Raw genomic sequence first — 26,675 nt, 5'->3', positions numbered from 1 at the left:
TCGGTGACTTTCCGTCACTTACTACGAACTATGAACTCTCTGATAGAAAAGCACGAATCCAGTCACCTGACTGAGACGATATTCCGTAAGCACTGAATTTCACTACAAGCCGCTTGTGTGGTACCGTCATCTGAAGTCCCTTCTCAATAACACTCAACACTTAACGCAAATAAAGAGCGTAAGCACCCGATATTGCAATAACAAACTGGGTGTAAACTGTAAACTTTCACGGCCTGAAATGTCACAGTTAATAATGTTTTCTGGGCTAATATGCTTTGGTCGAATGGGTTTCACCTTGAAACCGACAGTAGCGAGCCAGATTTTGAACCGGACATTCAAAGAAGCTACTATCGCCCTTGAAAATGTCCTCCGCAGATGGGGACGAAACGCTGACTTTTAAGGTCAAATCCATTCGACCGTGGCGTAATAGCCAAGAACATTTTACTAATTGTGAAGTTACAAACTCAGTATTTATACTGAAACACCGTAACTCACGCCAGACATATTACAAGTAATGCATTCATAAAGTATTTGTGAATGCGAGCACTTAACGACACAAAACGAAGTTTACACGTAATTTCAAACTTCTTTTAAACTTTTGCTCTTGATACCACCAGAAAATAGTGAAAGTGAAAAAGTCTATCTTTTACTACTTCACGCAGGAATGACAGTTCATTACTTCTTTACTTCTAACGCTATTCGCTACACCTTTTGCCTGGAGACAGTATAAACATATACCACTAAATGCGCTTGCAAAATTTTATCCTTGTACGATGCATCATAAACATTGAGATGCGTGAAAACTAGCTTCTCTTAACACAGTGCACAAATTACCGAGACTATACTCACCCCGTACTGAGATGACTTAATGACTTACAGCATGCCTTAAATAGTTGTGGTTTTACTTTTTCATTAGTTTGTTGTTGTTGTTTATTGTTGTGGTCTTCAGTCCCGAGATTGGTTAGTTGCAGCTCTCGATGCTACCTTATCCTGTGCAAGCTTCTTCATCTCGCAGTACCTACTGCAGCCTACATCCTTCTGAATCTGCTTAGTGTATTCATCTCTTGATCTCCCTCTACGATTTTTACCCTCTACGCTGCCCCTGATGCTAAATTTGTGTTCCCTTGGTGCCTCAGAACATTTGCTACCAACCGATCCCTTCTTCTGGTCAAGTTGTGCCACAAACTTCTCTTCTCCCCAATTCTATTCAATACCTCCTCATTAGTTATGTGATCTACCCATCTAATCTTCAGCATTCTTCTGTAGCACCACATTTCGAAAGCTTCTATTCACTTCTTGTCCAAACTATTTATCGTCCATGTTTCACTTCCATACATGGCTACACTCCATACAAATTATTTCAGAAAAGACTTCCTGACATTTAAATCAGTACTGGATGTTAACAAATTTCTCTTCTTCAGAAACGCTTTCCTTGCCATTGCCAGGCTACATTTTATATCCTCTCTACTTCGACCATCATCAGTTATTTTGCTCCCCAAATAGTAAAACTCATTTACTACTTTAAGTGTCTCATTTCCTAATCTAATTCCCTCAGCGTCACGTGACTTAATTCGACTACCTTCCATTATCCTCGTTTTGCTTTTGTTGAAGTTCATCTTATATCCTCCTTTCAAGACACTTCATTAGTGTATGGGTGAATAATTCACAACTAATAAATTCTACAATATTAGGATTTTGCGTCTTCAACCATAACGGTTTTACGTACTGGACATTAAATAACTGATCTGTAGCCAACAAGCAGCTGTTATTCAAGCAACATTGTGGATATTCAGCCCAGTTGTCAATCACGTGATTATTGCCACAACATATTTCGGGACAATGTTATCCCATTTCCAAGAGCTAAAAACAAGGAAACCAGATAAAACAAGCCTCCTTGTACCGACAGACATATTAGGGTTACAGACGTCCTGATTTATAACATCCTTAAAAATATTTTACCTAGTGACATAGGATTTACGCATACTATTTCCGTTCAGACTACAGCGTAGGGGTAGTATTAAGTTAGAATGGGCTAGAACTAGGCGGCATTTCTATAAGATTTTGTGAGAGACAGTAGTATCGTTGGTACTGAACATTAGGCTATAAGTAAACATTATCATTGTCATCTGCTGGCAGCGGCTTTAAGTTTGAATCTGTACCTCGGGAACGGTGGATTCACCGGCTTGTAATGTTTTATGTTTTATGATGTGAGTTGACAATGCATTTGTGCGGCTTGGTTTTAGGTTGTGACGAGACCTGAGGGAATAAAAAATTTTTAAAGATAGGTTATAACTCAGGACCTCTGTAGTACCTATATGTCTGTCGATGTAAGGAGGATTGTTTTATCTGACTTCCGTGTTTTTAGGATAATATTTTGTTTTTAGGATAATATTGTCCCGCAACATGTCGTGGCAATAATTACACGATTGATAACTGGGATGAATATCCTCAATATTGTTAACTCTAAATATTTAGGACATTAATTCACGTGTAAAGAAATCAAACCTTTGTAACTACTTTACGCATGAGAGTTCGATTCTTCAAACAATCAGGCTGGGGAGGGTTGGATTACTAGAGATTTATAAAAAGGAAACAAAAGTGGAAAATTGAATCATATAATGACAAGACGGAGTGTAAGTAAACTGATGGGTATGAATATGGACGGGTAATATCAAGCAGTTTTATGTAGTATCCGTGAGTGGCTATTATCCTACATCAGATCCAAATTTCATTACTCGAAATTTAGGCTTAAAGTAAATAAGGGCTTCCAGTCAGTATCAGCTGACAAATACTGAGCGCATGCAATCCATCAACTATTGTTAAGCTCCTGTGAATTCCAAACAGTAATATCATACAGTGTACATCACGGTAGTAGGAAGTATAAGGATATACGGACTGTGTTATAAGTGCAGATATTTCTACTAGTGACTGAGGACAGTGTTCTGAACAACATTACACCAGTATTTACGTGACTGGCACACTAATACTTATCGCTGTTGCAGTCATATGTTTATATGTTGGGCAGGACCTCCAAACACTTGTGGCAAGAGCAAGCCGTGAATTATTATTTTCTGCTGATCTACAAGTCAGGTGATGGATGTATGGATGTGTGGGGGCAAAGTCTATACTGACAGGCGTTGTCCTCATAGTTGTGCACTTACAACAGTATAGAGGTTTGTGACGTATTTCCCAAAACTTCTCAAAGCAGATAAAAAAGCAACAAACATGTACGTTCACTGACGGAAAAAAATTGCAACACGAAAAGATTATTAATCCAAAGTAATGAAATTTATGGAATACAAATGTCTAGGTAACATATTTAAGTGATTAACATTGCGAGATCACAGTTTAATGCAAGCGCGAGGTAAGCCAATGGAAATATAAAATGCTGGTACATTAGTAACCGGTATAACAGGGAACGGAGTGAGACAGGGTTGTAGCCTCTCCCAAATGTTATTCAATGTGTCAATTGAGAAATCAGTAAAGGAAACAAAAGAAAAATTCGGAGTAGGTGTTAAAATCCATGGAAAAGAAATAAAAACTTTAAGGTTCGCCGATGACATTGTAATTCTGTCAGAGACAGCAAAGGACTTGGAAGAGCAGTTGATCGGAATGGACAGTGTCTTGAAAGGAGGATATAAGATGAACATCAACAAAAGCAAAACGAGGATAATGGAATGTAGTCGAATTAAGTCGGCTGATGCTCAGGGACTTAGATTAGGAAATGAGACACTTAAAGTAGTAAAGGAGTTTTGCTATTTGGGGAGCAAAACAACTGATGATGGTCGAAGTAGTGAGGATATAAAATATAGACTGGCAATGGCAAGGAATGCGTTTCTGAAGAAGAGAAGTTTGTTAACGTCGAGTATAGAATTAAATGTCAGGAAGTCGTTTCTGAAAGTATTTGTATGGGGTGTAGCCATTCATGGAAGTGAACCATGGACGATAAATATTTGGACAAGAAGAGAATAGAAGCTTTCGAAATGGGGTGCTACAGAAGAATGCTGAAGAAGAGATGGGTAGATCACATAAATAATGAGGTATTGAAAAGAATTGGGGAGAAGAGGAGTTTGTGGCACAACATGACTAGAAGAAGGCATCGGTTGGTAGGACATGTTCTGAGGCATCAAGGGATTACCAGTGTAGTACTGGAGGGCAGCGTGGAGGGTAAAAATCATAGAGGGAGACCAACAGGTGGATACATTAAGCAGATTCAGAAGGATGTAGGCTGCAGTACGTACTGGGAGATGAAGCAGCTTGGACAGGATAGAGTAGCATGGAGAGCTGCATCAAACCAGTCTCAGGACTGAAGACCACAACAACAGCAACAACAACAATAACAACCAGAATGCTGAATGCAAGCATGCAAACGTAAATGCATTGCGTTTTACAGGTACTGTATGTCAGTTTGTGGGATGGAGTTCCATGCCTGTTTCACTTGGTTGGTCAGTACAGGGACGGTTAATGCTGTTCATGGATGACTGTGGACTTGTTGTCCGATAATGTCCGATATGTGCTCAATTGGAGACAGAGCTGGTGATCGAGCGGACCAAGGAAACATGTCGAACAGCGGTTTGTGAGCGAGCGTTATCCTGTTCGAAAACACCCCCTGGAATGCAGTTCACAAACTGCAGCATAGTAGGTCGAATCACCAGACTGACGCTCAAATGTGTAGTCAGACTGCGCGGGATAACTTAGCGAGTGCTCGTACTGTCATACGAAATGGCACTGCAGACAACAGCTCCTGGTGTAGGTCCAGAGTGTCTATGATGCAGACAGGTTTGTTGCAGGCTGTCAACTGGACTCATTCTAGCCAACAGAGGGCCATCTCTGGCACCGAGGCAGAACCAACGTTCATCAGCAAAGGCAACAGACCTCCTCTCTGGCCTCAAATGATCCCTCACTTGATTCCACTGAGGTCACAAATGGCGATGGTTTTGGATCAGTTGAATTCGTGGCACAGGGCGTCTGGCTCGCTGACCTTGAAGTGACCGATTTGTAATAGTCGTGTCACTGTGATGGCGTCCGCCCCCAGTAGCTGAGTGGTCAGCGCGACAGAATGTCAATCCTAAGGGCCCGGGTTCGATTCCTGACTGGGTCGGAGATTTTCTCCCCTCAGGGACTTGGTGTTGTCCTAATCATCGCCATTTCATCCCCATCGACGCGCAAGTCACCGAAGTGGCGTCAAAAGCGGAAGACTTTCACCAGGCGAGCGGTCTACCCAACGGGAGGCCCTCGTCACACGCCATTCATTCATTAATTCATTCACTGTGATGCCGACTGCTGCTCGGTTTGCTACCTTAGACGCAGTACGATCAGACACAGCCATGTGCTGAACACGACGGTCTTCCGTCTCGGCAATGCCACGTGGCCGTCCGGAACCCGGTCTTTTTGCGACTGTACATTCTCGTGACCACAGGTGCCAGCGCTCATGTAGAGTGGCTACGTTCTTGCCATGTCTTTCTGCAATAATCCAGATGGAACATCGAACTTCTCGTAACCGACCCCGTTCAGACTCAGTGAGCTGTTGATCTACATCTACATGGATACTCTACAAATCACATTTATGTGCCTGGCAGAGGGTTCATCGAACCACCCTCACAGTTCTCTATTATTCCAATCTCGTAGAGCGCGTGGGAAGAATGAATACCTATATCTTTCCGTATGAGCTCTGATGTCCATTGTTTTATCGTGGTGATCGTAAGTCGGTATCAATAAAATATTTTCGCATTCGGAGGACAAAGTTGGTGATTGGATTTTCGTGAGAAGATTCTGTCACAACGAAAAACGCCTTTCTTTTAGTGATGTCCATCGCAAATCCCGTATCATTTCTTGTTTCGCGATAGTACAAAACGTGCTGCCTTTCTTTCAAATGGTTCAAGTGACTGAGCACTATGGGACTTAACTTCTGAGGTCATCAGTCCCTAGAACTTAGAACTACGTAACCCTAACTAGCCTAAGGACATCACACACATCCATGCCCGAGGCAGGATTCGAACCTGCGACCGTAGCGGTAGCGCGGTTCCAGACTGTAGCGCCTAGAACCGGCTGGCTACCCCGGCCGGCTGCCTTTCTTTGAAATTTTTCGATGTACTCCGTCAGTCCTATCTGGTAAGGATCCCACACCGCGCAGCAGTATTCTAGAAGAGGACGGCCAAGCGTAGTGTAGGCATATAATGGCGTCTTTGAAGGCAGTGTTGACTAACTTCAACTCACAACGTTGTATGTCAAAGAGAACTAACGGCCACGACTATTACAGAGCGTATTTAAAGCAAACCTGACTTCCATCTTCATATTTCTGCTAATAGCGCCACTGTTATGCGACTGGCATGAAATTTGAAGAGGCACACTCTTTCAGATGTAAAAGCAGACCATCCAACTTCCGTTTATGAGCACAACTCCTCCTTAGTTTTGCTATTCGTTTCCATCAGCACGTTAAGATACGGCGTATAAAAATACCCTTCCTTAAAGTCAGTACCGCCATTAGAGTCTTGTTTATTGACAGTGTTACATTTACGCATACAAAATCATGATTTCGGCTGCAAAGTGCTATTATCAAGTGTTTTCTGAAAGCAGGTTAGACAATACCAGCGAAATACATAACAAGTGATATAACCGTATAACAATCCATATTTCTAATGCTTACTTACACTTGCAAATAATTGTAAGTAATGTGCACTACTGGCCATTAAAATTGCTACACGAAGAAGAAATGCAGATGATAAACGGGTATTCATTGGACAAATACATTATACTAGAACTGACATGTGATTACATTTTCACGCAATTTTGGTGCATAGATCCTGAGAAATCAGTACCCAGAACAACCACCTCTGGCCGTAATAACGGCCTTGATACGCCTGGGCATTGAGTCAAACAGAGCTTGGATGGCGTGTAAAGGTACAGCTGCCCATGCAGCTTCAACACGATACCACAGTTGATCAAGAGTAGTGACTGGCGTATTGTGATGAGCCAATTGCTCGGCCGCCATTGACCAGACGTTTTCAATTGGTGAGAGATCTGGAGAACGTGCTGGCCAAGGCAGCACTCGAACATTTTCTGTATCCACGAAGGTCCGTACAGGACCTGCAACATGCGATCGTGTATTATCCTGCTGAAATGTAGGGTTTCGCAGGGATCGAATGAAGGGTAGAGCCAAGGGTCGTAACACATCTAGAATGTAACATCCACTGTTCAAAGTGTCGTCAATGCGAACAAGAGGTGACCGAGACGTGTAACCAATGGCACCCCATACCATCACGCTGGGCCATACACCAGTATGGCGAAGACGAATACACGCTTCCAGTGTGCGTTCACCGCGATTTCGCCAAACACGGATGCGACCATCATGATGTTGTAAACAGAACCTGGATTCATCCGAAAAAATGACGTTTTGCGATTCGTGCACACAGGTTCGTCGTTGAGTACACCATCCCAGTTGCTCCTGTCTGTGATGCAGCGTCAGGGGTAACTGCAGCCACGGTCTCCGTGCTGTTAGTCCATGCTGCTGCAAACGTCGTCGAACTGTTCGTGCAGATGATTGTTGTCTTGCAAACGTCCCCATCTGTTGACTCAGGTATCGAGACGTGGCTGCACGATCCGTTACAGCCATGCGGATAAGATGCCTGTCATCTCGGCTGCTACTGATACGTGGCCGTTTGGATCCAGCACGGCGTTCCGTATTACCCTCCTGAACCCACCGATTCCATATTCTGCTAACAGTCATTGGATCTCGACCAAGGCGAGCAGCGATGTCGCGATACGATAAACCGCAATCGCGATATGCTACAACCCGACCTTTATCAAAGTCGGAAACGTGATGGTACACATTTCTCCTCCTTACAAGAGGCATCACAATAACGTTTCACCAAGCAACGCCGGTCATCTGCTGTTTGTGTATGAGAAATCGGTTGGAAACTTTCCTGATGTCTGCAATTTGTAGGTGTCGCCACCGGCGCCAACATTGTGTGAAAAGCTAATCATTTGCATATCATAGCATCTTATTCCTGTCGGTTAAAGTACGCGTCTGTAGCATGTCATCATCGTCGTGTAGCAATTTTAATGGCCAGTAGAGTATTCACTGTTATTGTCTAACTTGCTCTCAGAAAAATTTGATAATGAAACTTTGAAGTCGATCTCATGATTGTGTAAGTGTAAATGTAACACTGTAAACAAACATGAGTCTAATGGCGGTACTGACTTTAAAGAATTATATTATGATTGCGGCCCCTTCATTATGAAAAAAAAAATTACTATATAAAAATACGTGGGCTTGTGCACGTCACATCCTGTATGTTTGCAAGATTTTAACCGACACCATTGGCTACAAGAATTTCGGACACTTATTTTTAAGAACCCTATCCGTGAGCAAGTTTCGTAACGATGTAACTGTTATGCTGACGCAAAGGGCATACCAGATCACGGCAAAAACAAGAAAACAACAATTTTTATGACAGAAAACTGTCATGTTCTTATTGTCTAAGGCGAAACGGCTTTAGGAGAATACGAAAGTGCTGAGGGGGGGTCAGGAGACAAGACTGGCTTTCGGAGCACGAGAGATTCGCACCTGCATCGAGTAATGGCCGACTTAAATCCCTGGCCCCCTGTTTTCTCTCTTCCCGCCTGCGTCGTGCCGTTTAGCGGGGCCCACTCACGTAATTGACTCTGCGACTGCGACACACGCCGTGGAGAATTCTGGCCGCCCAGATCCATTACGCCGTTACGACCACGACCTGTGGTACGGTCGTTTGCATCCCAAACTCCATACCACGAGAGAACAGTTGGCATACCTGCGGCAGAGCATCAAAGGGGACGAAACCTGTTTTCTCGTCAGTCACGCGAATTATGACGGTACAAGAGATGTGCATTAACACTTTAAAGTAAGTGTTGCAGTGTAGTGGCTCATTAGAACTGTCAGGTCACGTCTCGTATACCGTAAATGCTTGCTTATTACGGTAATCTGTTATTAACGGTGGTGGTTGTTGGATGTTTAAGGGGGACTAAACAGCGAAGGTCATCAGTCCCCCACTGTTATTAACGGAATTCGGGACAGCAGAGATTAAATTCTCTTTCGGCCACCGATACTTAAGCGTTGTCTGGTTGCCCCGAATAGCTTAACCCTCGCAAGAACAAGGGGGGCGGAAGATTACGTTACGCCCACGTTTTAAAGACTATTGTAAACTATTCATCTACTTTATATTTTTAGATTTTGAAATAAATTGTTGTTTTTGATGATTTCTTATACAGATTCCGTAATTGTTTTGAATTTTTTAGTTAAACGTAACCCAAAAATTTAAGTCTTAGTCATACGTGGTAACCACTCGAATTAAGGGACACGTGGGATGGAGAACCCACCAATATAACTTTCTTTTCGCACAAACTATTTATTTAACAATTTACAAACTGTCTTTTACAGCATCTAACCATAAATTTTTTTTAATAAAATGAACAAGTTTGCAAAATTCTTTTGACCTTGAATCTTAAGTTGAATAAGCTTTTAATCTTTGCGAGAGAAATCTGAAGTACTGTATTGCAAACCAGCAAACACTATGACAAATGATTATGGACCTGCAGCCCACCCGTTATCGGGTAAAACAGCGGTGTTTCTATCGCGCTGGACACAGTCTGTCTTATTAAATGGCCTTCTGCAAAACTATGTAAGCACCACTGATGACAAGAGTAATTCATTTACTCAAAACAGATGACTTAAATTTTAATTTGAAAGCTGTATGTTGAAAGGTTCGGGGGCTAAGATGCCCACATGTGCTTAAAGGGTAAACAGATTAGAAAACTCACTTCAAAGTAACCTACCTCTTAATTTCTATCGGCAACCAAGGTCACACTGGATTCAAACCGTCCCTCCTGACAATTTTATCTTGACTAAAGCCCTTTTGGCAGTTGGCTGTTAATTTTTTCAAAGTTAAACTGATTGTCAGTTATTAAGACCGCTCTGAAGGAATGTCTTAAAACATTAGTTGTGAGGACTTATCACAAGGGAACTCACTCGGCGGAGCCACAAGATCCAGCTAAAATACACCAATAATGACCCAGTCTTTCAAACACAGAAACGAACAGCTTAGTACAACAGGTTCTTCAAATTATAACTAATGATTGAGAAATGCACTTGCAACCAAGAATTGAACCCGTTAACAGCTAAACCTAACCACAAGGGTCCTTTCTTGTTCAACGGCAACCTGTGCCTTAGTACAACTGTTCCGTCTGTATTTACGACCAAGAGCTGATTAATTACAACATTAATGATCGGATACAAACTAGAAAGGAAAGACAATATAATAGCGCGACAAATTTTCGAACGACAACTAGTGTCTTAGTACAATACTACTGTCTATATTTACGACCAAAGAGCAGACCGAGTAAAACTCTGAGGGCCGGATACGAACCAGAAAATAATAAGGAGAGCAGGTAGGCAACGTGTTGTGGTTTGGCAAGACAGCCAACCCACTATGAGAGGAAGCCGAAAGGCACGCGTTTAAGCTCACGCAGGCTGGCGTGAGGTCTGGAACAGGTCAAGCAATTGAGACTAGCAAATAAAGTACGTAGCTGATGGAATACTTAACTTTAATCCATAATTGGTGAACATCGCTCTTGACGGTACATGTTTTACAGCATCAATAGTAACTGGTAATGGCGCCTTGCTAGGTCGTAGCAAATGACGTAGCTGAAGGCTATGCTAAATATCGTCTCGGCAAATGAGAGCGTATTTTGTCAGTGAACCATCGCTAGCAAAGTCGGCTGTACAACTGGGGCGAGTGCTAGGAAGTCTCTCTAGACCTGCCGTGTGGCTGCGCTCGGTCTGCAATCACTGATAGTGGCGACACGCGGGTCCGACGTATATTAACGGACCGCGGCCGATTTAAAGGCTACCACCTAGCAAGTGTGGTGTCTGGCGGTGACACCACACAACGAAACAAATCACCGCGAGGATTATCTGTCAAAGCTACTAACCTTGGATTTAATTACAATTACGACAAAAATGTGGGGCATCGTTGCTATTCGTTTGGAACCCGTCTTTCTTTACGTGGGGCTTCGGATAAATAATGCAACACGTCATTTTTTCTGAAAGAAGGTTGGTGTTATTCAGGATTGCAGTAAGACAAATTATTCGCCTTTTTAGGGCTACAATCTCCGTTCAACGCAACGGTCATATGCCACTTTTCTGGAGGGGCTGTATGACCTCATAGTACCTTTGTACTGGTCACGTCGGAGGCCACGTCTTTTGGTACGAGTAACCTCCGCATGATCCACGGACTGCTTCGCGTGGAGTGCATCTGAGACTTCCCCGCGGGTGCGCAGGCTTGCGTGAGGCCATGTGTTGTCACGAAGTAGGGGAAGTTCGTTTCCATTTTTGTAGCGACGAACGCGCTGAGACTCCATGCTTTATTGATTTACAGAGGGTAGCACCGTGAGGGAGGACATCACACAGTATGACCGACCCCTTCATGGTCCCAGAAGACCATTGCCACGGCTTTACCAGCTGAGGGCTCGGCTTTGAGCTTTTTCGTTGGAGCAGACGTAGTGTGGCACCATTCCACCGATTGCCGTTCTTTTTCCGGTTTGAAGTGATGAAGCAATGTTTTACGCCCGACAAAAAATTGCCAGAATCAGCCTCGCAACACGCAAGTACATCCGCGCAAATGGTCCTTCGTTGCTCTCTGCAGTCTTCTGTCAGGTGGCAAGAAAACCAGTGGGCACACACACCTTTCAGAACGACAATTGGTGTACGAGTGTGGCAGCACTACATACAGCAACCTGCAGTTGTGCAGCGCGGTGTTTGATTATGATTCGTCGATCATCTCCAATGAGAGTGTCCACCCGTTGTGACATTGCAGGCCGGCCCGCGGGCCATCTGCTGATTCGGGCGACTTCGTTGCGATGGCGACAGACGCCTCGCCCAACTACTCTTCGTGCTTTTGTTCACTGCCACGTCTCCCTAGACATTCTCCAAGCACCTATGAATATCTGCCATGCTCTGATTTTCCACCAAAAGAAACTCAGTGACAGCTTTCTGCTTGGAACTCACCTCCGGTACAGACGCCATTTTCAAGTCTATTTATAGCGTCCCCGTCTATCGGAACTTCATGAAACTGTAGGGACTGAAGCGGCAATATCCATAATCTCCCACAGCAAATTCCGCATTTTTTTCGACCGAAATTGCCCGAGAAAAAACGTGTTGCATTATTTATAGGACGCACCTCGTAAATTATACTAAATTTACACTACTGGCCATTAAAATTGCTACACCACGAGTCTGTGCTACAGACGTGAAATTTAACCTACAGGAAGAACATGCTGTGATATGCAAATGATTAGCTTTTCAGAGCATTCACACAAGGTTGGCGCCGGTGGCGACACCTACAACGTCCTGACATGAGGAAAGTTTCCAACCGATTTCTCATACACAAACAGCAGTTGACCGGCGTTGCCTGGTGAAACGTTGTTGTGATGCCTCGTGTAAGGAGGAGAAATGCGTACCATCGCGTTTCCGACTTTGATAAAGGTCGCATTGTAGCCTATCGCGATTGCGGTTTATCGTATCGCGACATTGCTGCTCGCGTTGGTCGTGATCCAATGACTGTTAGCAGAATCTGGAATCGGTGGGTTCAGGTGGGTAATACGGAACGCCGTGCTGGATCCAAACGGCCACGTATCACTAGCAGTAGAGATGACAGGCATCTTATCCGCATGGCTGTAACGGATCGTGCAGCCACGTCTCGATCCCTGAGTCAACAGGTCGGGACGTTTGCAAGACAACAACCATCTGCATGAACAATTCGACGACGTTTGCAGCAGCATGGACTATCAGCTCAGAGACCATGGCATGACGCTGCATCACAGACAGGAGCGCCTGCGATGGTGTACTCAAGGACAAACCTGGGTGCACGAATGGGTAAACATTTTTTCGGATGAATCCAGGTTCTGTTTACACCATCATGATCGTTGCATCCGTGTTTGGCGACATCGCGGTGAACACACATTGCAAACGTGTATTAGTCATCGCCATACTGGCGTATCACCCGGCGTGGTGGTATGGGGTGCCACTGGTTACACGTCTCGGTCACCTTTTGTTCGCATTGACGGCACTTTGGACGTTACATTTCAGATGTGTTACGACCCTTGGCTCAACCCTTCATTCGGTCCCTGCGAAACCCTACATTTCAGCAGGATAAAGCACGAGCGTATGTTGCAGGTCCTGTACGGGCCTTTCTGGATACAGAAAATGTTCGACTGCTGCCCTGGCCAGCACATTCTCCAGATCTCTCACCAACTGAAAACGTCTGGTCAATGGTGGCCGAGCATGTGGCTCGTCACAATACGCCAGTCTCTACTCTTGATGAACTGTGGTATCGTGTTGAAGCTGCACTGGCACTGTGCCTGTACACGCCATCCAAGCTCTGACTCAATGCCCAAGCGTATCAAGGCCGTTATTACGGCCAGAGGTGGTTGTTCTGGGTACTGATTTCTCAGGAGCTATGCACCCAAATTGCGTGAAAATGTAATCACATGTCAGTTCTAGTATAATATATTTGTCCATTGAATTCCCGTTTATCATCTGCATTTTTTCTTGGTGCAGCAATTTTAATGGCCAGTAGTGTATTTCATACAGTACTACTAGCTGACTAACCCGGCATTGATATTTATTTTGCCAACGAAAACAAAAAGTGAACTGTGTTCTTAGTGCGGTAAGGAAAAATTTGACTTGTATTTATTCGTGCAATCACCTTTGAAGTTAAGAAACAGAAGTACAAAGATGTATGCGTAATGTACGGCTGTATAAGCAGAGTAACCAATGAGACGCCCTGCTAAATCCGCAGGCAGGACAGGACAGGTAGTTTAAGTTGTGGAAAGGGGCCAAAATAAGCGACTGTCAGCTACACTCGAACATACAACCTTTTATTTGATCAAACATTACAAGAACCAAGAAATTTAAAAAAAAAACACAGCTTTAGTTTTGGAACTTAATTAGCAGTTGAATGCGCTGTACAATCTGGTACCTTAAGGGCAAGACCATTTTAATTTAAAAACGGCTGAAAGTGAATAACTTAAAGCTCAGCCAAAATCAGAAATTTAAAAGGGATAGCTTTATCTTAAAACAGTTCCTTAATTAGGCTGAAGGGCCAAACCACAGAAGACCTTAAGAGCAAAACAACTTAAATTCAAAATCGACTGAAGCTCCAACACTTAAGACTCAATAACATTAATTTTAAAAAAAATGCCAAAGGTTTTACCTAAACTGTTCTTAAATTAGGCTGAAGGCCCAAACCATCTGCCACCTTAAGGGAAAAACAACCTTAATCTAAAAATCGGCTAGATGCCAAACAAGTACAAAAAACAAGAACAGACAAGGAAAGGCAGTACACCCAAGGGCTCTCAGAAGTTTCTGAGGGTCACCGGGAATTCAAACACTAACGCTCGTTTAGGTGAGACAAGCAGTCGGCCCAACAATTGTCGATCCGACGACAATCCAACCGACAGTCAGTCAACAGACCCACCGACAAGATAACCTCCGCTTCACCCGAGCACCACACAACAGGGAGTTCCATGGAACTGCATAGTAGGTATTGGGCGCCCACAACGAATTATACATTGAGCTGTTAAACTACACACTGTGCTGGACAGCGACAGCACGATGAGGAAAATACACTGCCTGGATTTACGTCAACGACCTGGGCAGGTAACTGGAACGTTAACGCCCACAAGGCAGAAGATTCCGCTGGTGCACTTCAATTCAAATAACCAAGTACAAGGGTATTTCGGAAAGTAAAGATACACCATACGCCAGAGGAACAGAAGCGTTTTGGCGAGCAAGTTGGCAACACTGGTGGTAACCTTGAACCATTAGCTTTCTCCTCGCGGTCGTTCGGCAGTTGAACGTTGCTTCTGGTTGGAGTAGGTCGTGTTTAATGTGGCTGCACCGATTCAGAATCCCGCCAAATGTGAAGTGCGCTCCGTCATACGTTTTCTTCATGCAAAAGGTCAGCGACCAGCGGATATTCACAAAGAAATTGTGTCTGTTTATGGGAACATTATGAATCGGCAAAATGTAACGGAATGGTGCCGTCATTTCTCTGAAGGTAGGACCGATGTTCATGACGAACTAAGAACAGGTCGGCCATCTGTGATCTCTGACGCCATTCTTTGGAGAATGGAGGAAGCAATTCGTGCGAATAGACGTCTCACATTGAAAGAATTGCATCAGATCATACTGGACGTGTCAATGACAACTCTTTATGATGTTGTGACTGTCAAGTTAGGGTACAGGAAATTGTGTGCACGCTGGATTCCAAAACTGTTAACGGAAGACAACAAAAAGAAAAGGATGGGCTTTGCACTTGACTTCCTCACACGCTATGCTGAAGCAGGTGATAAGTTCCTTGATCACATTGTGACAGGTGACGTGACGTGGGTGTATCACCACACACCTGAATCCAAGCAACAATCAATGCAATGGCGCCATTCGAATTCACCAAAAGCCAAGAAATGCAAAACGTCGATTTCAGCGAAGAAAATCATGGCTTCTGTTATTTGGGACAGACAAGGCATTCTTCTGTTGGATTTTATGCCTCCTAGAACGACAATTAATGCTGCTGCATATTGCCAGACGTTGAAACGTCTTCGAAGGGCAATTCGAAACAAACGCGAGGGAATGCTGACAAGTGGAGTCCGCTTGCTTCATGACAACGCTCGGCCTCACACAGCGCTCGCAACCAAAGCACTACTCGAAGAATTCAAATGGGACGTATTGGACCATCCGCCATGCAGCCCAGACCTTGCGCCTACTGACTTCCATGTCTCCCGTTACCTGAAGTCACATCTTGGTAGAAAATCATTCCACGACGATGAAGAGATCAAAGATGAAGTTGAAATGTGGTTCCGACAACGGGCAGCAACCTTCTATGACTGTGGGTACAGAAGCTTGTGCACCGACTTAACAAATGTTTGGATAACGGGGGTGATTACGTCGAAAAATAACAAATAATCCAGTTAATAAGATGTAACTGACGTTTTCTAAATAAATGTTCTCATTAAGGACTGCGAGCCATTGTATCTTTACTTTTCGAAATGCCCTCGTACGTTTAAACTCCACCGGATGTTCGCTACAATTTGCCAACTCAAAAACACACGTTGTTGCTCACGTGAATATCCCAACAGCCGGCAACGAACTCCAAACGACGCAATGTGAACAGTCGTGACCTGTTGGAAGATTAAGTCAGACCCTAACTTTCATGTCTAGGATCGGTGAGTGACGAACCTCGTAGCAATGGGGACAGCACCACACACTCCAACACCGCATAGAGTCTGCCAGCAGGCCCGGCCAAACTACGCACCTCGGAGATTTCCTCCTTGATCCATGCCAACCGACCAACTTCCCGCGCCGGGAAACGGTGAAAGGACCAAATATAAGTGGGCTGATGAGACGACCAACCAAAAGACCAACCAGCGGTCGTCCTTCTCCAACCTCCCTCCGTCGAACAGACAGTTCATGTGTGTCGCCAGCGGTCGGCGAGCACTGTCTGTCGGCGCCTCACTGGCGCTCCGCCTCCGACTTCACTGCTGCTGCGTCCCGACTGCACTGCTGGTCCGTCTCCGACTGACTGCCAGACACACGACGACCCGGAAATACTGTCGGTCGCTCCAGAGATGGTACGACAGTCCGCTTATCGATACGCGCTGCTGCTGCCGCTCATGGGCAATTGAGGCACAAAGTTAGGGACGCCAGTAAATGGAATAAGAAAACGATTCGACAGTACTGTAGTACAGGATGACAAACAATAAATGGCATGACCACGAGTCGTGCACAGCTCAACCAAATTAACAAACATAGTCTGCAAAATATAAATTTCTTCTAATGTTTATTTAACCTAGCACTTGATTATAAACGATATTTCTAGTTATACACTACTGGCCTTTAAAATTGCTACACCACGAAGATGACGTGCTACAGACGCGAAATTTAAGCGACAAGAAGAAGATGCTGTGATATGCAAATGATTAGCTTTTCAGAGCATTCACAGAAGTTTGGCGCCGGAGGCGACACCTACAACGTGCTGATATGAGGAAAGTTTCCTACCGACTTCTCATACACAAACAGCAGTTGACCAGCGTTGCCTGGTCAAACGTTGTTGTCATGCCTCGTGTAAGGAGGAGAAATGCGTACCATCACAATTGCGACTTTGATAAAGGTCGGATTGAAGCCTATCACGATTGCGGTTTATCGTATCGCGACATTGCTGCTCTCGTTGGTCGAGATCCAATGACTGTTAACAGAATATGGAATAGGTGGGTTCAGGAGGGTAATACGGAACGCCGTGCTGGATCCCAATGGCCTCGTATCACTAGCAGTAGAGATGACAGGCATCTTATCCGCATGGCTGTAACGGATCGTGCAGCCACGTCTCGATCTCTGAGTCAACAGATGGGGACGTTTGCAAGACAACAACCATCTGCACGAACAGTTGGAGGACGTTTGCAGCAGGTTGGACTACCAGCTCGGAGACCGTGGCTGCGGTTACCCTTGACGCTGCATCACAAACAGGAGCGCCTGCGATGGTGTACTCAAGGACAAACCTGGGTGCACGAATGGGTAAACATTTTTTCGGATGAATCCAGGTTCTGTTTACACCATCATGATCGTTGCATCCGTGTTTGGCGACATCGCGGTGAACACACGTTGCAAACGTGTATTAGTCATCGCCATACTGGAGTATCACCCGGCGTGGTGGTATGGGGTGCCACTGGTTACACGTCTCGGTCACCTTTTGTTCGCATTGACGGCACTTTGGACGTTACATTTCAGATGTGTTACGACCCTTGGCTCAACCCTTCATTCGGTCCCTGCGAAACCCTACATTTCAGCAGGATAAAGCACGAGCGTATGTTGCAGGTCCTGTACGGGCCTTTCTGGATACAGAAAATGTTCGACTGCTGCCCTGGCCAGCACATTCTCCAGATCTCTCACCAACTGAAAACGTCTGGTCAATGGTGGCCGAGCATGTGGCTCGTCACAATACGCCAGTCTCTACTCTTGATGAACTGTGGTATCGTGTTGAAGCTGCACTGGCACTGTGCCTGTACACGCCATCCAAGCTCTGACTCAATGCCCAAGCGTATCAAGGCCGTTATTACGGCCAGAGGTGGTTGTTCTGGGTACTGATTTCTCAGGAGCTATGCACCCAAATTGCGTGAAAATGTAATCACATGTCAGTTCTAGTATAATATATTTGTCCATTGAATTCCCGTTTATCATCTGCATTTTTTCTTGGTGCAGCAATTTTAATGGCCAGTAGTGTATTTCATACAGTACTACTAGCTGACTAACCCGGCATTGATATTTATTTTGCCAACGAAAACAAAAAGTGAACTGTGTTCTTAGTGCGGTAAGGAAAAATTTGACTTGTATTTATTCGTGCAATCACCTTTGAAGTTAAGAAACAGAAGTACAAAGATGTATGCGTAATGTACGGCTGTATAAGCAGAGTAACCAATGAGACGCCCTGCTAAATCCGCAGGCAGGACAGGACAGGTAGTTTAAGTTGTGGAAAGGGGCCAAAATAAGCGACTGTCAGCTACACTCGAACATACAACCTTTTATTTGATCAAACATTACAAGAACCAAGAAATTTAAAAAAAAACACAGCTTTAGTTTTGGAACTTAATTAGCAGCTGAATGCGCTGTACAATCTGGTACCTTAAGGGCAAGACCATTTTAATTTAAAAACGGCTGAAAGTGAATAACTTAAAGCTCAGCCAAAATCAGAAATTTAAAAGGGATAGCTTTATCTTAAAACAGTTCCTTAATTAGGCTGAAGGGCCAAACCACGGAAGACCTTAAGAGCAAAACAACTTAAATTCAAAATCGACTGAAGCTCCAACACTTAAGACTCAATAACATTAATTTTAAAAAAATGCCAAAGGTTTTACCTAAACTGTTCTTAAATTAGGCTGAAGGCCCAAACCATCTGCCACCTTAAGGGAAAAACAACCTTAATCTAAAAATCGGCTAGATGCCAAACAAGTACAAAAAACAAGAACAGACAAGGAAAGGCAGTACACCCAAGGGCTCTCAGAAGTTTCTGAGGGTCACCAGGAATTCAAACACTAACGCTCGTTTAGGTGAGACAAGCAGTCGGCCCAACAATTGTCGATCCGACGACAATCCAACCGACAGTCAGTCAACAGACCCACCGACAAGATAACCTCCGCTTCACCCGAGCACCACACAACAGGGAGTTCCATGGAACTGCATAGTAGGTATTGGGCGCCCACAACGAATTATACATTGAGCTGTTAAACTACACACTGTGCTGGACAGCGACAGCACGATGAGGAAAATACACTGCCTGGATTTACGTCAACGACCTGGGCAGGTAACTGGAACGTTAACGCCCACAAGGCAGAAGATTCCGCTGGTGCACTTCAATTCAAATAACCAAGTACAAGGGTATTTCGGAAAGTAAAGATACACCATACGCCAGAGGAACAGAAGCGTTTTGGCGAGCAAGTTGGCAACACTGGTGGTAACCTTGAACCATTAGCTTTCTCCTCGCGGTCGTTCGGCAGTTGAACGTTGCTTCTGGTTGGAGTAGGTCGTGTTTAATGTGGCTGCACCGATTCAGAATCCCGCCAAATGTGAAGTGCGCTCCGTCATACGTTTTCTTCATGCAAAAGGTCAGCGACCAGCGGATATTCACAAAGAAATTGTGTCTGTTTATGGGAACATTATGAATCGGCAAAATGTAACGAAATGGTGCCGTCATTTCTCTGAAGGTAGGACCGATGTTCATGACGAACTAAGAACAGGTCGGCCATCTGTGATCTCTGACGCCATTCTTTGGAGAATGGAGGAAGCAATTCGTGCGAATAGACGTCTCACATTGAAAGAATTGCATCAGATCATACTGGACGTGTCAATGACAACTCTTTATGATGTTGTGACTGTCAAGTTAGGGTACAGGAAATTGTGTGCACGCTGGATTCCAAAACTGTTAACGGAAGACAACAAAAAGAAAAGGATGGGCTTTGCACTTGACTTCCTCACACGCTATGCTGAAGCAGGTGATAAGTTCCTTGATCACATTGTGACAGGTGACGTGACGTGGGTGTATCACCACACACCTGAATCCAAGCAACAGTCAATGCAATGGCGCCATTCGAATTCACCAAAAGCCAAGAAATGCAAAACGTCGATTTCAGCGAAGAAAATCATGGCTTCTGTTATTTGGGACAGACAAGGCATTCTTCTGTTGGATTTTATGCCTCCTAGAACGACAATTAATGCTGCTGCATATTGCCAGACGTTGAAACGTCTTCGAAGGGCAATTCGAAACAAACGCGAGGGAATGCTGACAAGTGGAGTCCGCTTGCTTCATGACAACGCTCGGCCTCACACAGCGCTCGCAACCAAAGCACTACTCGAAGAATTCAAATGGGACGTATTGGACCATCCGCCATGCAGCCCAGACCTTGCGCCTACTGACTTCCATGTCTCCCGTTACCTGAAGTCACATCTTGGTAGAAAATCATTCCACGACGATGAAGAGATCAAAGATGAAGTTGAAATGTGGTTCCGACAACGGGCAGCAACCTTCTATGACTGTGGGTACAGAAGCTTGTGCACCGACTTAACAAATGTTTGGATAACGGGGGTGATTACGTCGAAAAATAACAAATAATCCAGTTAATAAGATGTAACTGACGTTTTCTAAATAAATGTTCTCATTAAGGACTGCGAGCCATTGTATCTTTACTTTTCGAAATGCCCTCGTACGTTTAAACTCCACCGGATGTTCGCTACAATTTGCCAACTCAAAAACACACGTTGTTGCTCACGTGAATATCCCAACAGCCGGCAACGAACTCCAAACGACGCAATGTGAACAGTCGTGACCTGTTGGAAGATTAAGTCAGACCCTAACTTTCATGTCTAGGATCGGTGAGTGACGAACCTCGTAGCAATGGGGACAGCACCACACACTCCAACACCGCATAGAGTCTGCCAGCAGGCCCGGCCAAACTACGCACCTCGGAGATTTCCTCCTTGATCCATGCCAACCGACCAACTTCCCGCGCCGGGAAACGGTGAAAGGACCAAATATAAGTGGGCTGATGAGACGACCAACCAAAAGACCAACCAGCGGTCGTCCTTCTCCAACCTCCCTCCGTCGAACAGACAGTTCATGTGTGTCGCCAGCGGTCGGCGAGCACTGTCTGTCGGCGCCTCACTGGCGCTCCGCCTCCGACTTCACTGCTGCTGCGTCCCGACTGCACTGCTGGTCCGTCTCCGACTGACTGCCAGACACACGACGACCCGGAAATACTGTCGGTCGCTCCAGAGATGGTACGACAGTCCGCTTATCGATACGCGCTGCTGCTGCCGCTCATGGGCAATTGAGGCACAAAGTTAGGGACGCCAGTAAATGGAATAAGAAAACGATTCGACAGTACTGTAGTACAGGATGACAAACAATAAATGGCATGACCACGAGTCGTGCACAGCTCAACCAAATTAACAAACATAGTCTGCAAAATATAAATTTCTTCTAATGTTTATTTAACCTAGCACTTGATTATAAACGATATTTCTAGTTATACACTACTGGCCATTAAAATTGCTACACCACGAAGATGACGTGCTACAGACGCGAAATTCAAGCGACAAGAAGAAGATGCTGTGATATGCAAATGATTAGCTTTTCAGAGCATTCACACAAGGTTGGCGCCGGTGGCGACACCTACAACGTGCTGATATGAGGAAAGTTTCCTACCGACTTCTCATACACAAACAGCAGTTGACCGGCGTTGCCTGGTCAAACGTTGTTGTCATGCCTCGTGTAAGGAGGAGAAATGCGTACCATCACAATTGCGACTTTGATAAAGGTCGGATTGAAGCCTATCACGATTGCGGTTTATCGTATCGCGACATTGCTGCTCTCGTTGGTCGAGATCCAATGACTGTTAACAGAATATGGAATAGGTGGGTTCAGGAGGGTAATACGGAACGCCGTGCTGGATCCCAATGGCCTCGTATCACTAGCAGTAGAGATGACAGGCATCTTATCCGCATGGCTGTAACGGATCGTGCAGCCACGTCTCGATCTCTGAGTCAACAGATGGGGACATTTGCAAGACAACAACCATCTGCACGAACAGTTGGAGGACGTTTGCAGCAGGTTGGACTACCAGCTCGGAGACCGTGGCTGCGGTTACCCTTGACGCTGCATCACAGACAGGAGCGCCTGCGATGGTGTACTCAACGACGAACCTGTGTGCACGAATGGCAAAACGTCATTTTTTTCGGATGAATCCAGGTTCTGTTTACAGCATCATGATGGTCGCATCCGTGTTTGGCGAAATTGCGGTGAACGCACGTTGGAAGTGTGTATTCGTCATCGCCATACTGGTGTATCACCCAGCGCGATGGTATGGGGTGCCATTGGTTACACGTCTGGGTCGCCTCTTGTTGGCATTGACGGCACTTTGAATAGTGGACCTTACATTCCAGTTGTGTTACGATCTGTGGCTCTACCCTTCATTCGATCCCTGCGAAACCCCACATTTCAGCAGGATAATGCACGACCACATGTTGCAGGTCTGGATACAGAAAATGTTGGACTGCTGCCCTGGCTAGCACATTCTCCAGATCTCTCACCAATTGAAAACGTCCGGTCAGTGGTGGCCGAGGAACTGCCTCGTCACAATACGCCAGTCACTGCTCTTGATGAACTGTGGTATCGTGTTGACGCCGCATGGGCAGCTGCAGCTGCCCTGTACCTGTACACGCCATCCAAGCTCTGTTTGACTCAATGCCCAGGAGTATCAAGGCCGTTATTATGGCCAGAGGTGGTTGTTCTGGGTACTGATCTCTCAGGATCTATGCACCAAAATTGCGTGAAAATGCAATCACATGTCAGTTCTAGTATAATATATTTGTCCAATGAATACCCGTTTATCATCTGCATTTCTTCTTGGTGTTGCAATTTTAACGGCCAGTAGTGTATTTCCAGCAGCTAGGATAGATAAATTCTTGAGTGGACCCATACTTGAGCAAGCGATATAGAGCTGTACATGCGAAAAACATTAAAATGTCTTGCCCACTCCGCATTATTTTATAAATTGTTCCTGTGGCTTCTTAAATGTAATGACAAATGCAAGACTGGACTCTCTCTGCGATACATGTTACGCGTAGAGCCAGTACCAAAGCAGTAATATATGTAAACGTTAAGCACAATGCTGCAGTTGTGCTCGCAATTCACTGTTTATGACGTGAAATAAGGCAGAAGGCATGGATAACATTCCATCAGAATTTCTAAAATCATTTGGGGAAGTGGCAACGAAACGACTATTCACGTTGGTGTGTAGAATATATGAGTCTGGCGACATACCATCTCACTTTCGGAACGCTACGGTCGCACGTTTGAATCCTGCCTCGGGCATGGATGTGTGTGATGTCCTTAGGTTACTTAGGTTTAAGTAGTTCTAAGTTATAGGGGACTGATGACCTCAGACGTTAAGTCCCATAGTGCTCAGAGCCATTTTTTTGACTTTCGGAAAAGCATCATCCACACAATTCCGAAGACGGCAAGAGCTGACAAGTGCGAGAATTGTCGCACAATCAGCTTGACAGCTCATGCATCGATGCTGCTTACAAGAATAATATACAGAAGAATGGAAAAGAAAATTGAGAATGCGCTAGGTGACGATCAGTTTGGCGTTAGGAAAAGTAAAGGGACGAGAGAGGCAATTCTGACGTTACGGCTAATAATGGAAGCAAGGCTAAAGAAAAATCAAGACACTTTCATAGGATTTGTCGACCTGGAAAAAGCGTTCGACAATATAAAATGGTGCAAGCTGTTCGAGATTCTGAAAAAAGTAGGGGTAAGCTATAGGGAGAGACGGGTAATATACAATATGTACAACAACCAAGAGGGAATAATAAGAGTGGACGATCAAGAACGAAGTGCTCGTATTAAGAAGGGTGTAAGACAAGGCTGTAGCCTTTCGCCCCTACTCTTCAATCTGTACATCGAGGAAGCAATGATGGAAATAAAAGAAAGGTTCAGGAGTGGAATTAAAATACAAGGTGAAAGGATACCAATGATACGATTCGCTGTTGACATTGCTATCCTGAGTGAAAGGGAAGAATAATTAAATGACCTGCTGAACGGAATGAACAGTCTAATGAGTACACAGTATGGTTTGAGAGTAAATCGGAGAAAGACGAAGGTAATGAGAAGTAGTAGAAATGAGAACAGCGAGAAAATAACATCAGGATTGATGGTCCCCAAGTCAATGAAGTTAAGGAATTCTGCTGCCTAGGCAGTAAAATACCCAATGACGGACGGAGCAAGGAGGACGTCAAAAGCAGACTCGCTATGGCAAAAAAGGCATTTCTGGCCAAGAGAAGTGTACTAATATCAAATATCGGCCTTAATTTGAGGTAGAAATTTCTGAGGATGTACGTCTGGAGTACAGCATTGTATGGTAGTGAAACATGGACTGTGGGAAAACCGGAACAGAAGAGAATCGAAGCATTTGAGATGTGGTGCTATAGACGAATGTTGAAAATTAGGTGGACTGATAAGGTAAGGAATAAGGAGGTTCTACGCAGAATCAGAGATGAAAGGAATATGTGGAAAACACTGATAAGGAGAACTTGACAGGATGATAGGACATCTGCTAAGACATGAGGGAATGACTTCCACGGTACTAGAGGGAGCTGTAGAGGGCCAAAACTGTAGAGGAAGACAGAGATTGGAATACGTCAAGCAAATAATTGAGGACGTAGGTTGCAAGTGCTACTCTGAGATGAAGAGGTTAGCACAGGAAAGAAATTCGTGGCGGGCCGCATCAAACCAGTCAGTAGACTGATGACCAAAAAAAAAGAAAAATCTCGTGTACTATGTGTTGTACCATATACTGCACAATTTTGTAAGTATATTTAGCGGCATGTGTCGATACTGTCTGCGAAATGTCTTTCTGCGAGAGTACCCATCGGAACCGCCACTGTTTTATAAAGCTCCAGATTAGTTTCCATTATGGTTTTGTTTCACAGTTCCTCAAACACGTCTAAATGTGTAAGATTTTGTTACCGCGTACAGATCTACTGTTGGGGATGTATTACATCTAAGATAAGGATTTGTTACCTTTTGCATTATATTGCCGTTAATATCTGTTTTGGATCTTATTATGTTTCTCGCTAGAAATGCTCAGTTCATGTAACAAGAGAAGGAGATATACTTGGAAAAGGCCGGGTGATACGGGAAGATTCCAGTTAGATTATATCATGATCAGAGATTCCGAAATCAGCGAGGAGCAGATATAGGCTCAGATCACAATGTAGCAGTGATGAAGAGAAGGCTGAAATAAACAAGATTTGTCAGAAAAAATCAGTAAGGAAAGATGTGGGACACGGAAGTACTTAGGAATGACCAGATTCGCTTGAAGTTTTCTAAGATTCTAGATACAGCAGTAAGTAATAGCTCAAGTAGACAGTATAGCTGAAGGCAGTCACGGAAGTTGGAAATAAAAACATAGGTACAAATACGGTAACTGCGAAGAAACCGTGGGTAGCAGAAGAAATACTTCAGTTGATCGATGAAACAAGGAAATATAAAAACGTTCAGGGAAATTCAGGAACACAGAAAAACAAGTCGCTGAGGAATGAAATTATTAGGAAGTGCAGGGAAGCTAAGACGAAAAGGCTGCATGAAAAGTGTGAAGAAATCGAAAAAGAAATGATTGTCGGAAGGACCGACTCCATATATATAGCCGGCCGCGGTGGTCTAGCGGTTCTAGGCGCTCAGTCCGGAGCCGCGCGACTGTTACGGTCGCAGGTTCGAATCCTGCCTCGGGCATGGATGTGTGTGATGTCCTTAGGTTAGTTAGGTTTAAGTAGTTCTAAGTTCTAGGGGACTGATGACCATAGATGTTAAGTCCCATAGTGCTCAGAGCCATTTGAACAATCCATATATATAGAAAGTCAAAACAAACTTGGGTGCAATTAAAAGCAACGGTGGTAACATTAAGAGTGCAATGAGAATTCCACTGTTAAATGTAGAGGAGAGAGCGCATAGATGGAAACAGTGCACAGAAATATGAGGGGGAAGATTTGTCTGATGTGATAGAAGAAGAAATAGGAGTTGATTTGGAAGAGAGAGGAGACCCAGTATTAGAATCAGAATTTAAGAGATCTTTGGAGGATTTAAGATCAAATAAGTCGGAAGGAATAGATAACATTCCATCAGAATTTCTAAAATCATTGGGGAAGTGGCAACAGAGCGACTATTCACGTTGGTGTGTAGAATATATGAGTCTGGCGATATACCATGTGACTTTCGAAAAATCCACACAATTCCGAAGACTACAAGAGCAGACAAGTGGGAGAATTATCGCACAATCAACTCAACAACTCATGCATCCAAGTTGCTGACAAGAATAATATACAGAAGAATGGAAAAGAAAATTGATGACGTGTTAGATGACGATCAGTTTGGCTTTAGAAAAGGCAATGCAACTAGAGACGCAATTCTGACGTAGCGATTGATAATGGAAGCATGAGTAAAGAAAAATTAAGACACGGTCATAGGATTTGTCGACCTGGAAAAAACGTCCGACAGTGTAAAATGGTGCAAGATGTTCGGAATGCTGAGAAAAATAGT

This window comes from Schistocerca piceifrons, chromosome 9, assembly GCF_021461385.2.
Source record: "Schistocerca piceifrons isolate TAMUIC-IGC-003096 chromosome 9, iqSchPice1.1, whole genome shotgun sequence".
Classification (NCBI taxonomy): domain Eukaryota; kingdom Metazoa; phylum Arthropoda; class Insecta; order Orthoptera; family Acrididae; genus Schistocerca; species Schistocerca piceifrons.
Note: the sequence above shows the minus strand (reverse complement) of the source record.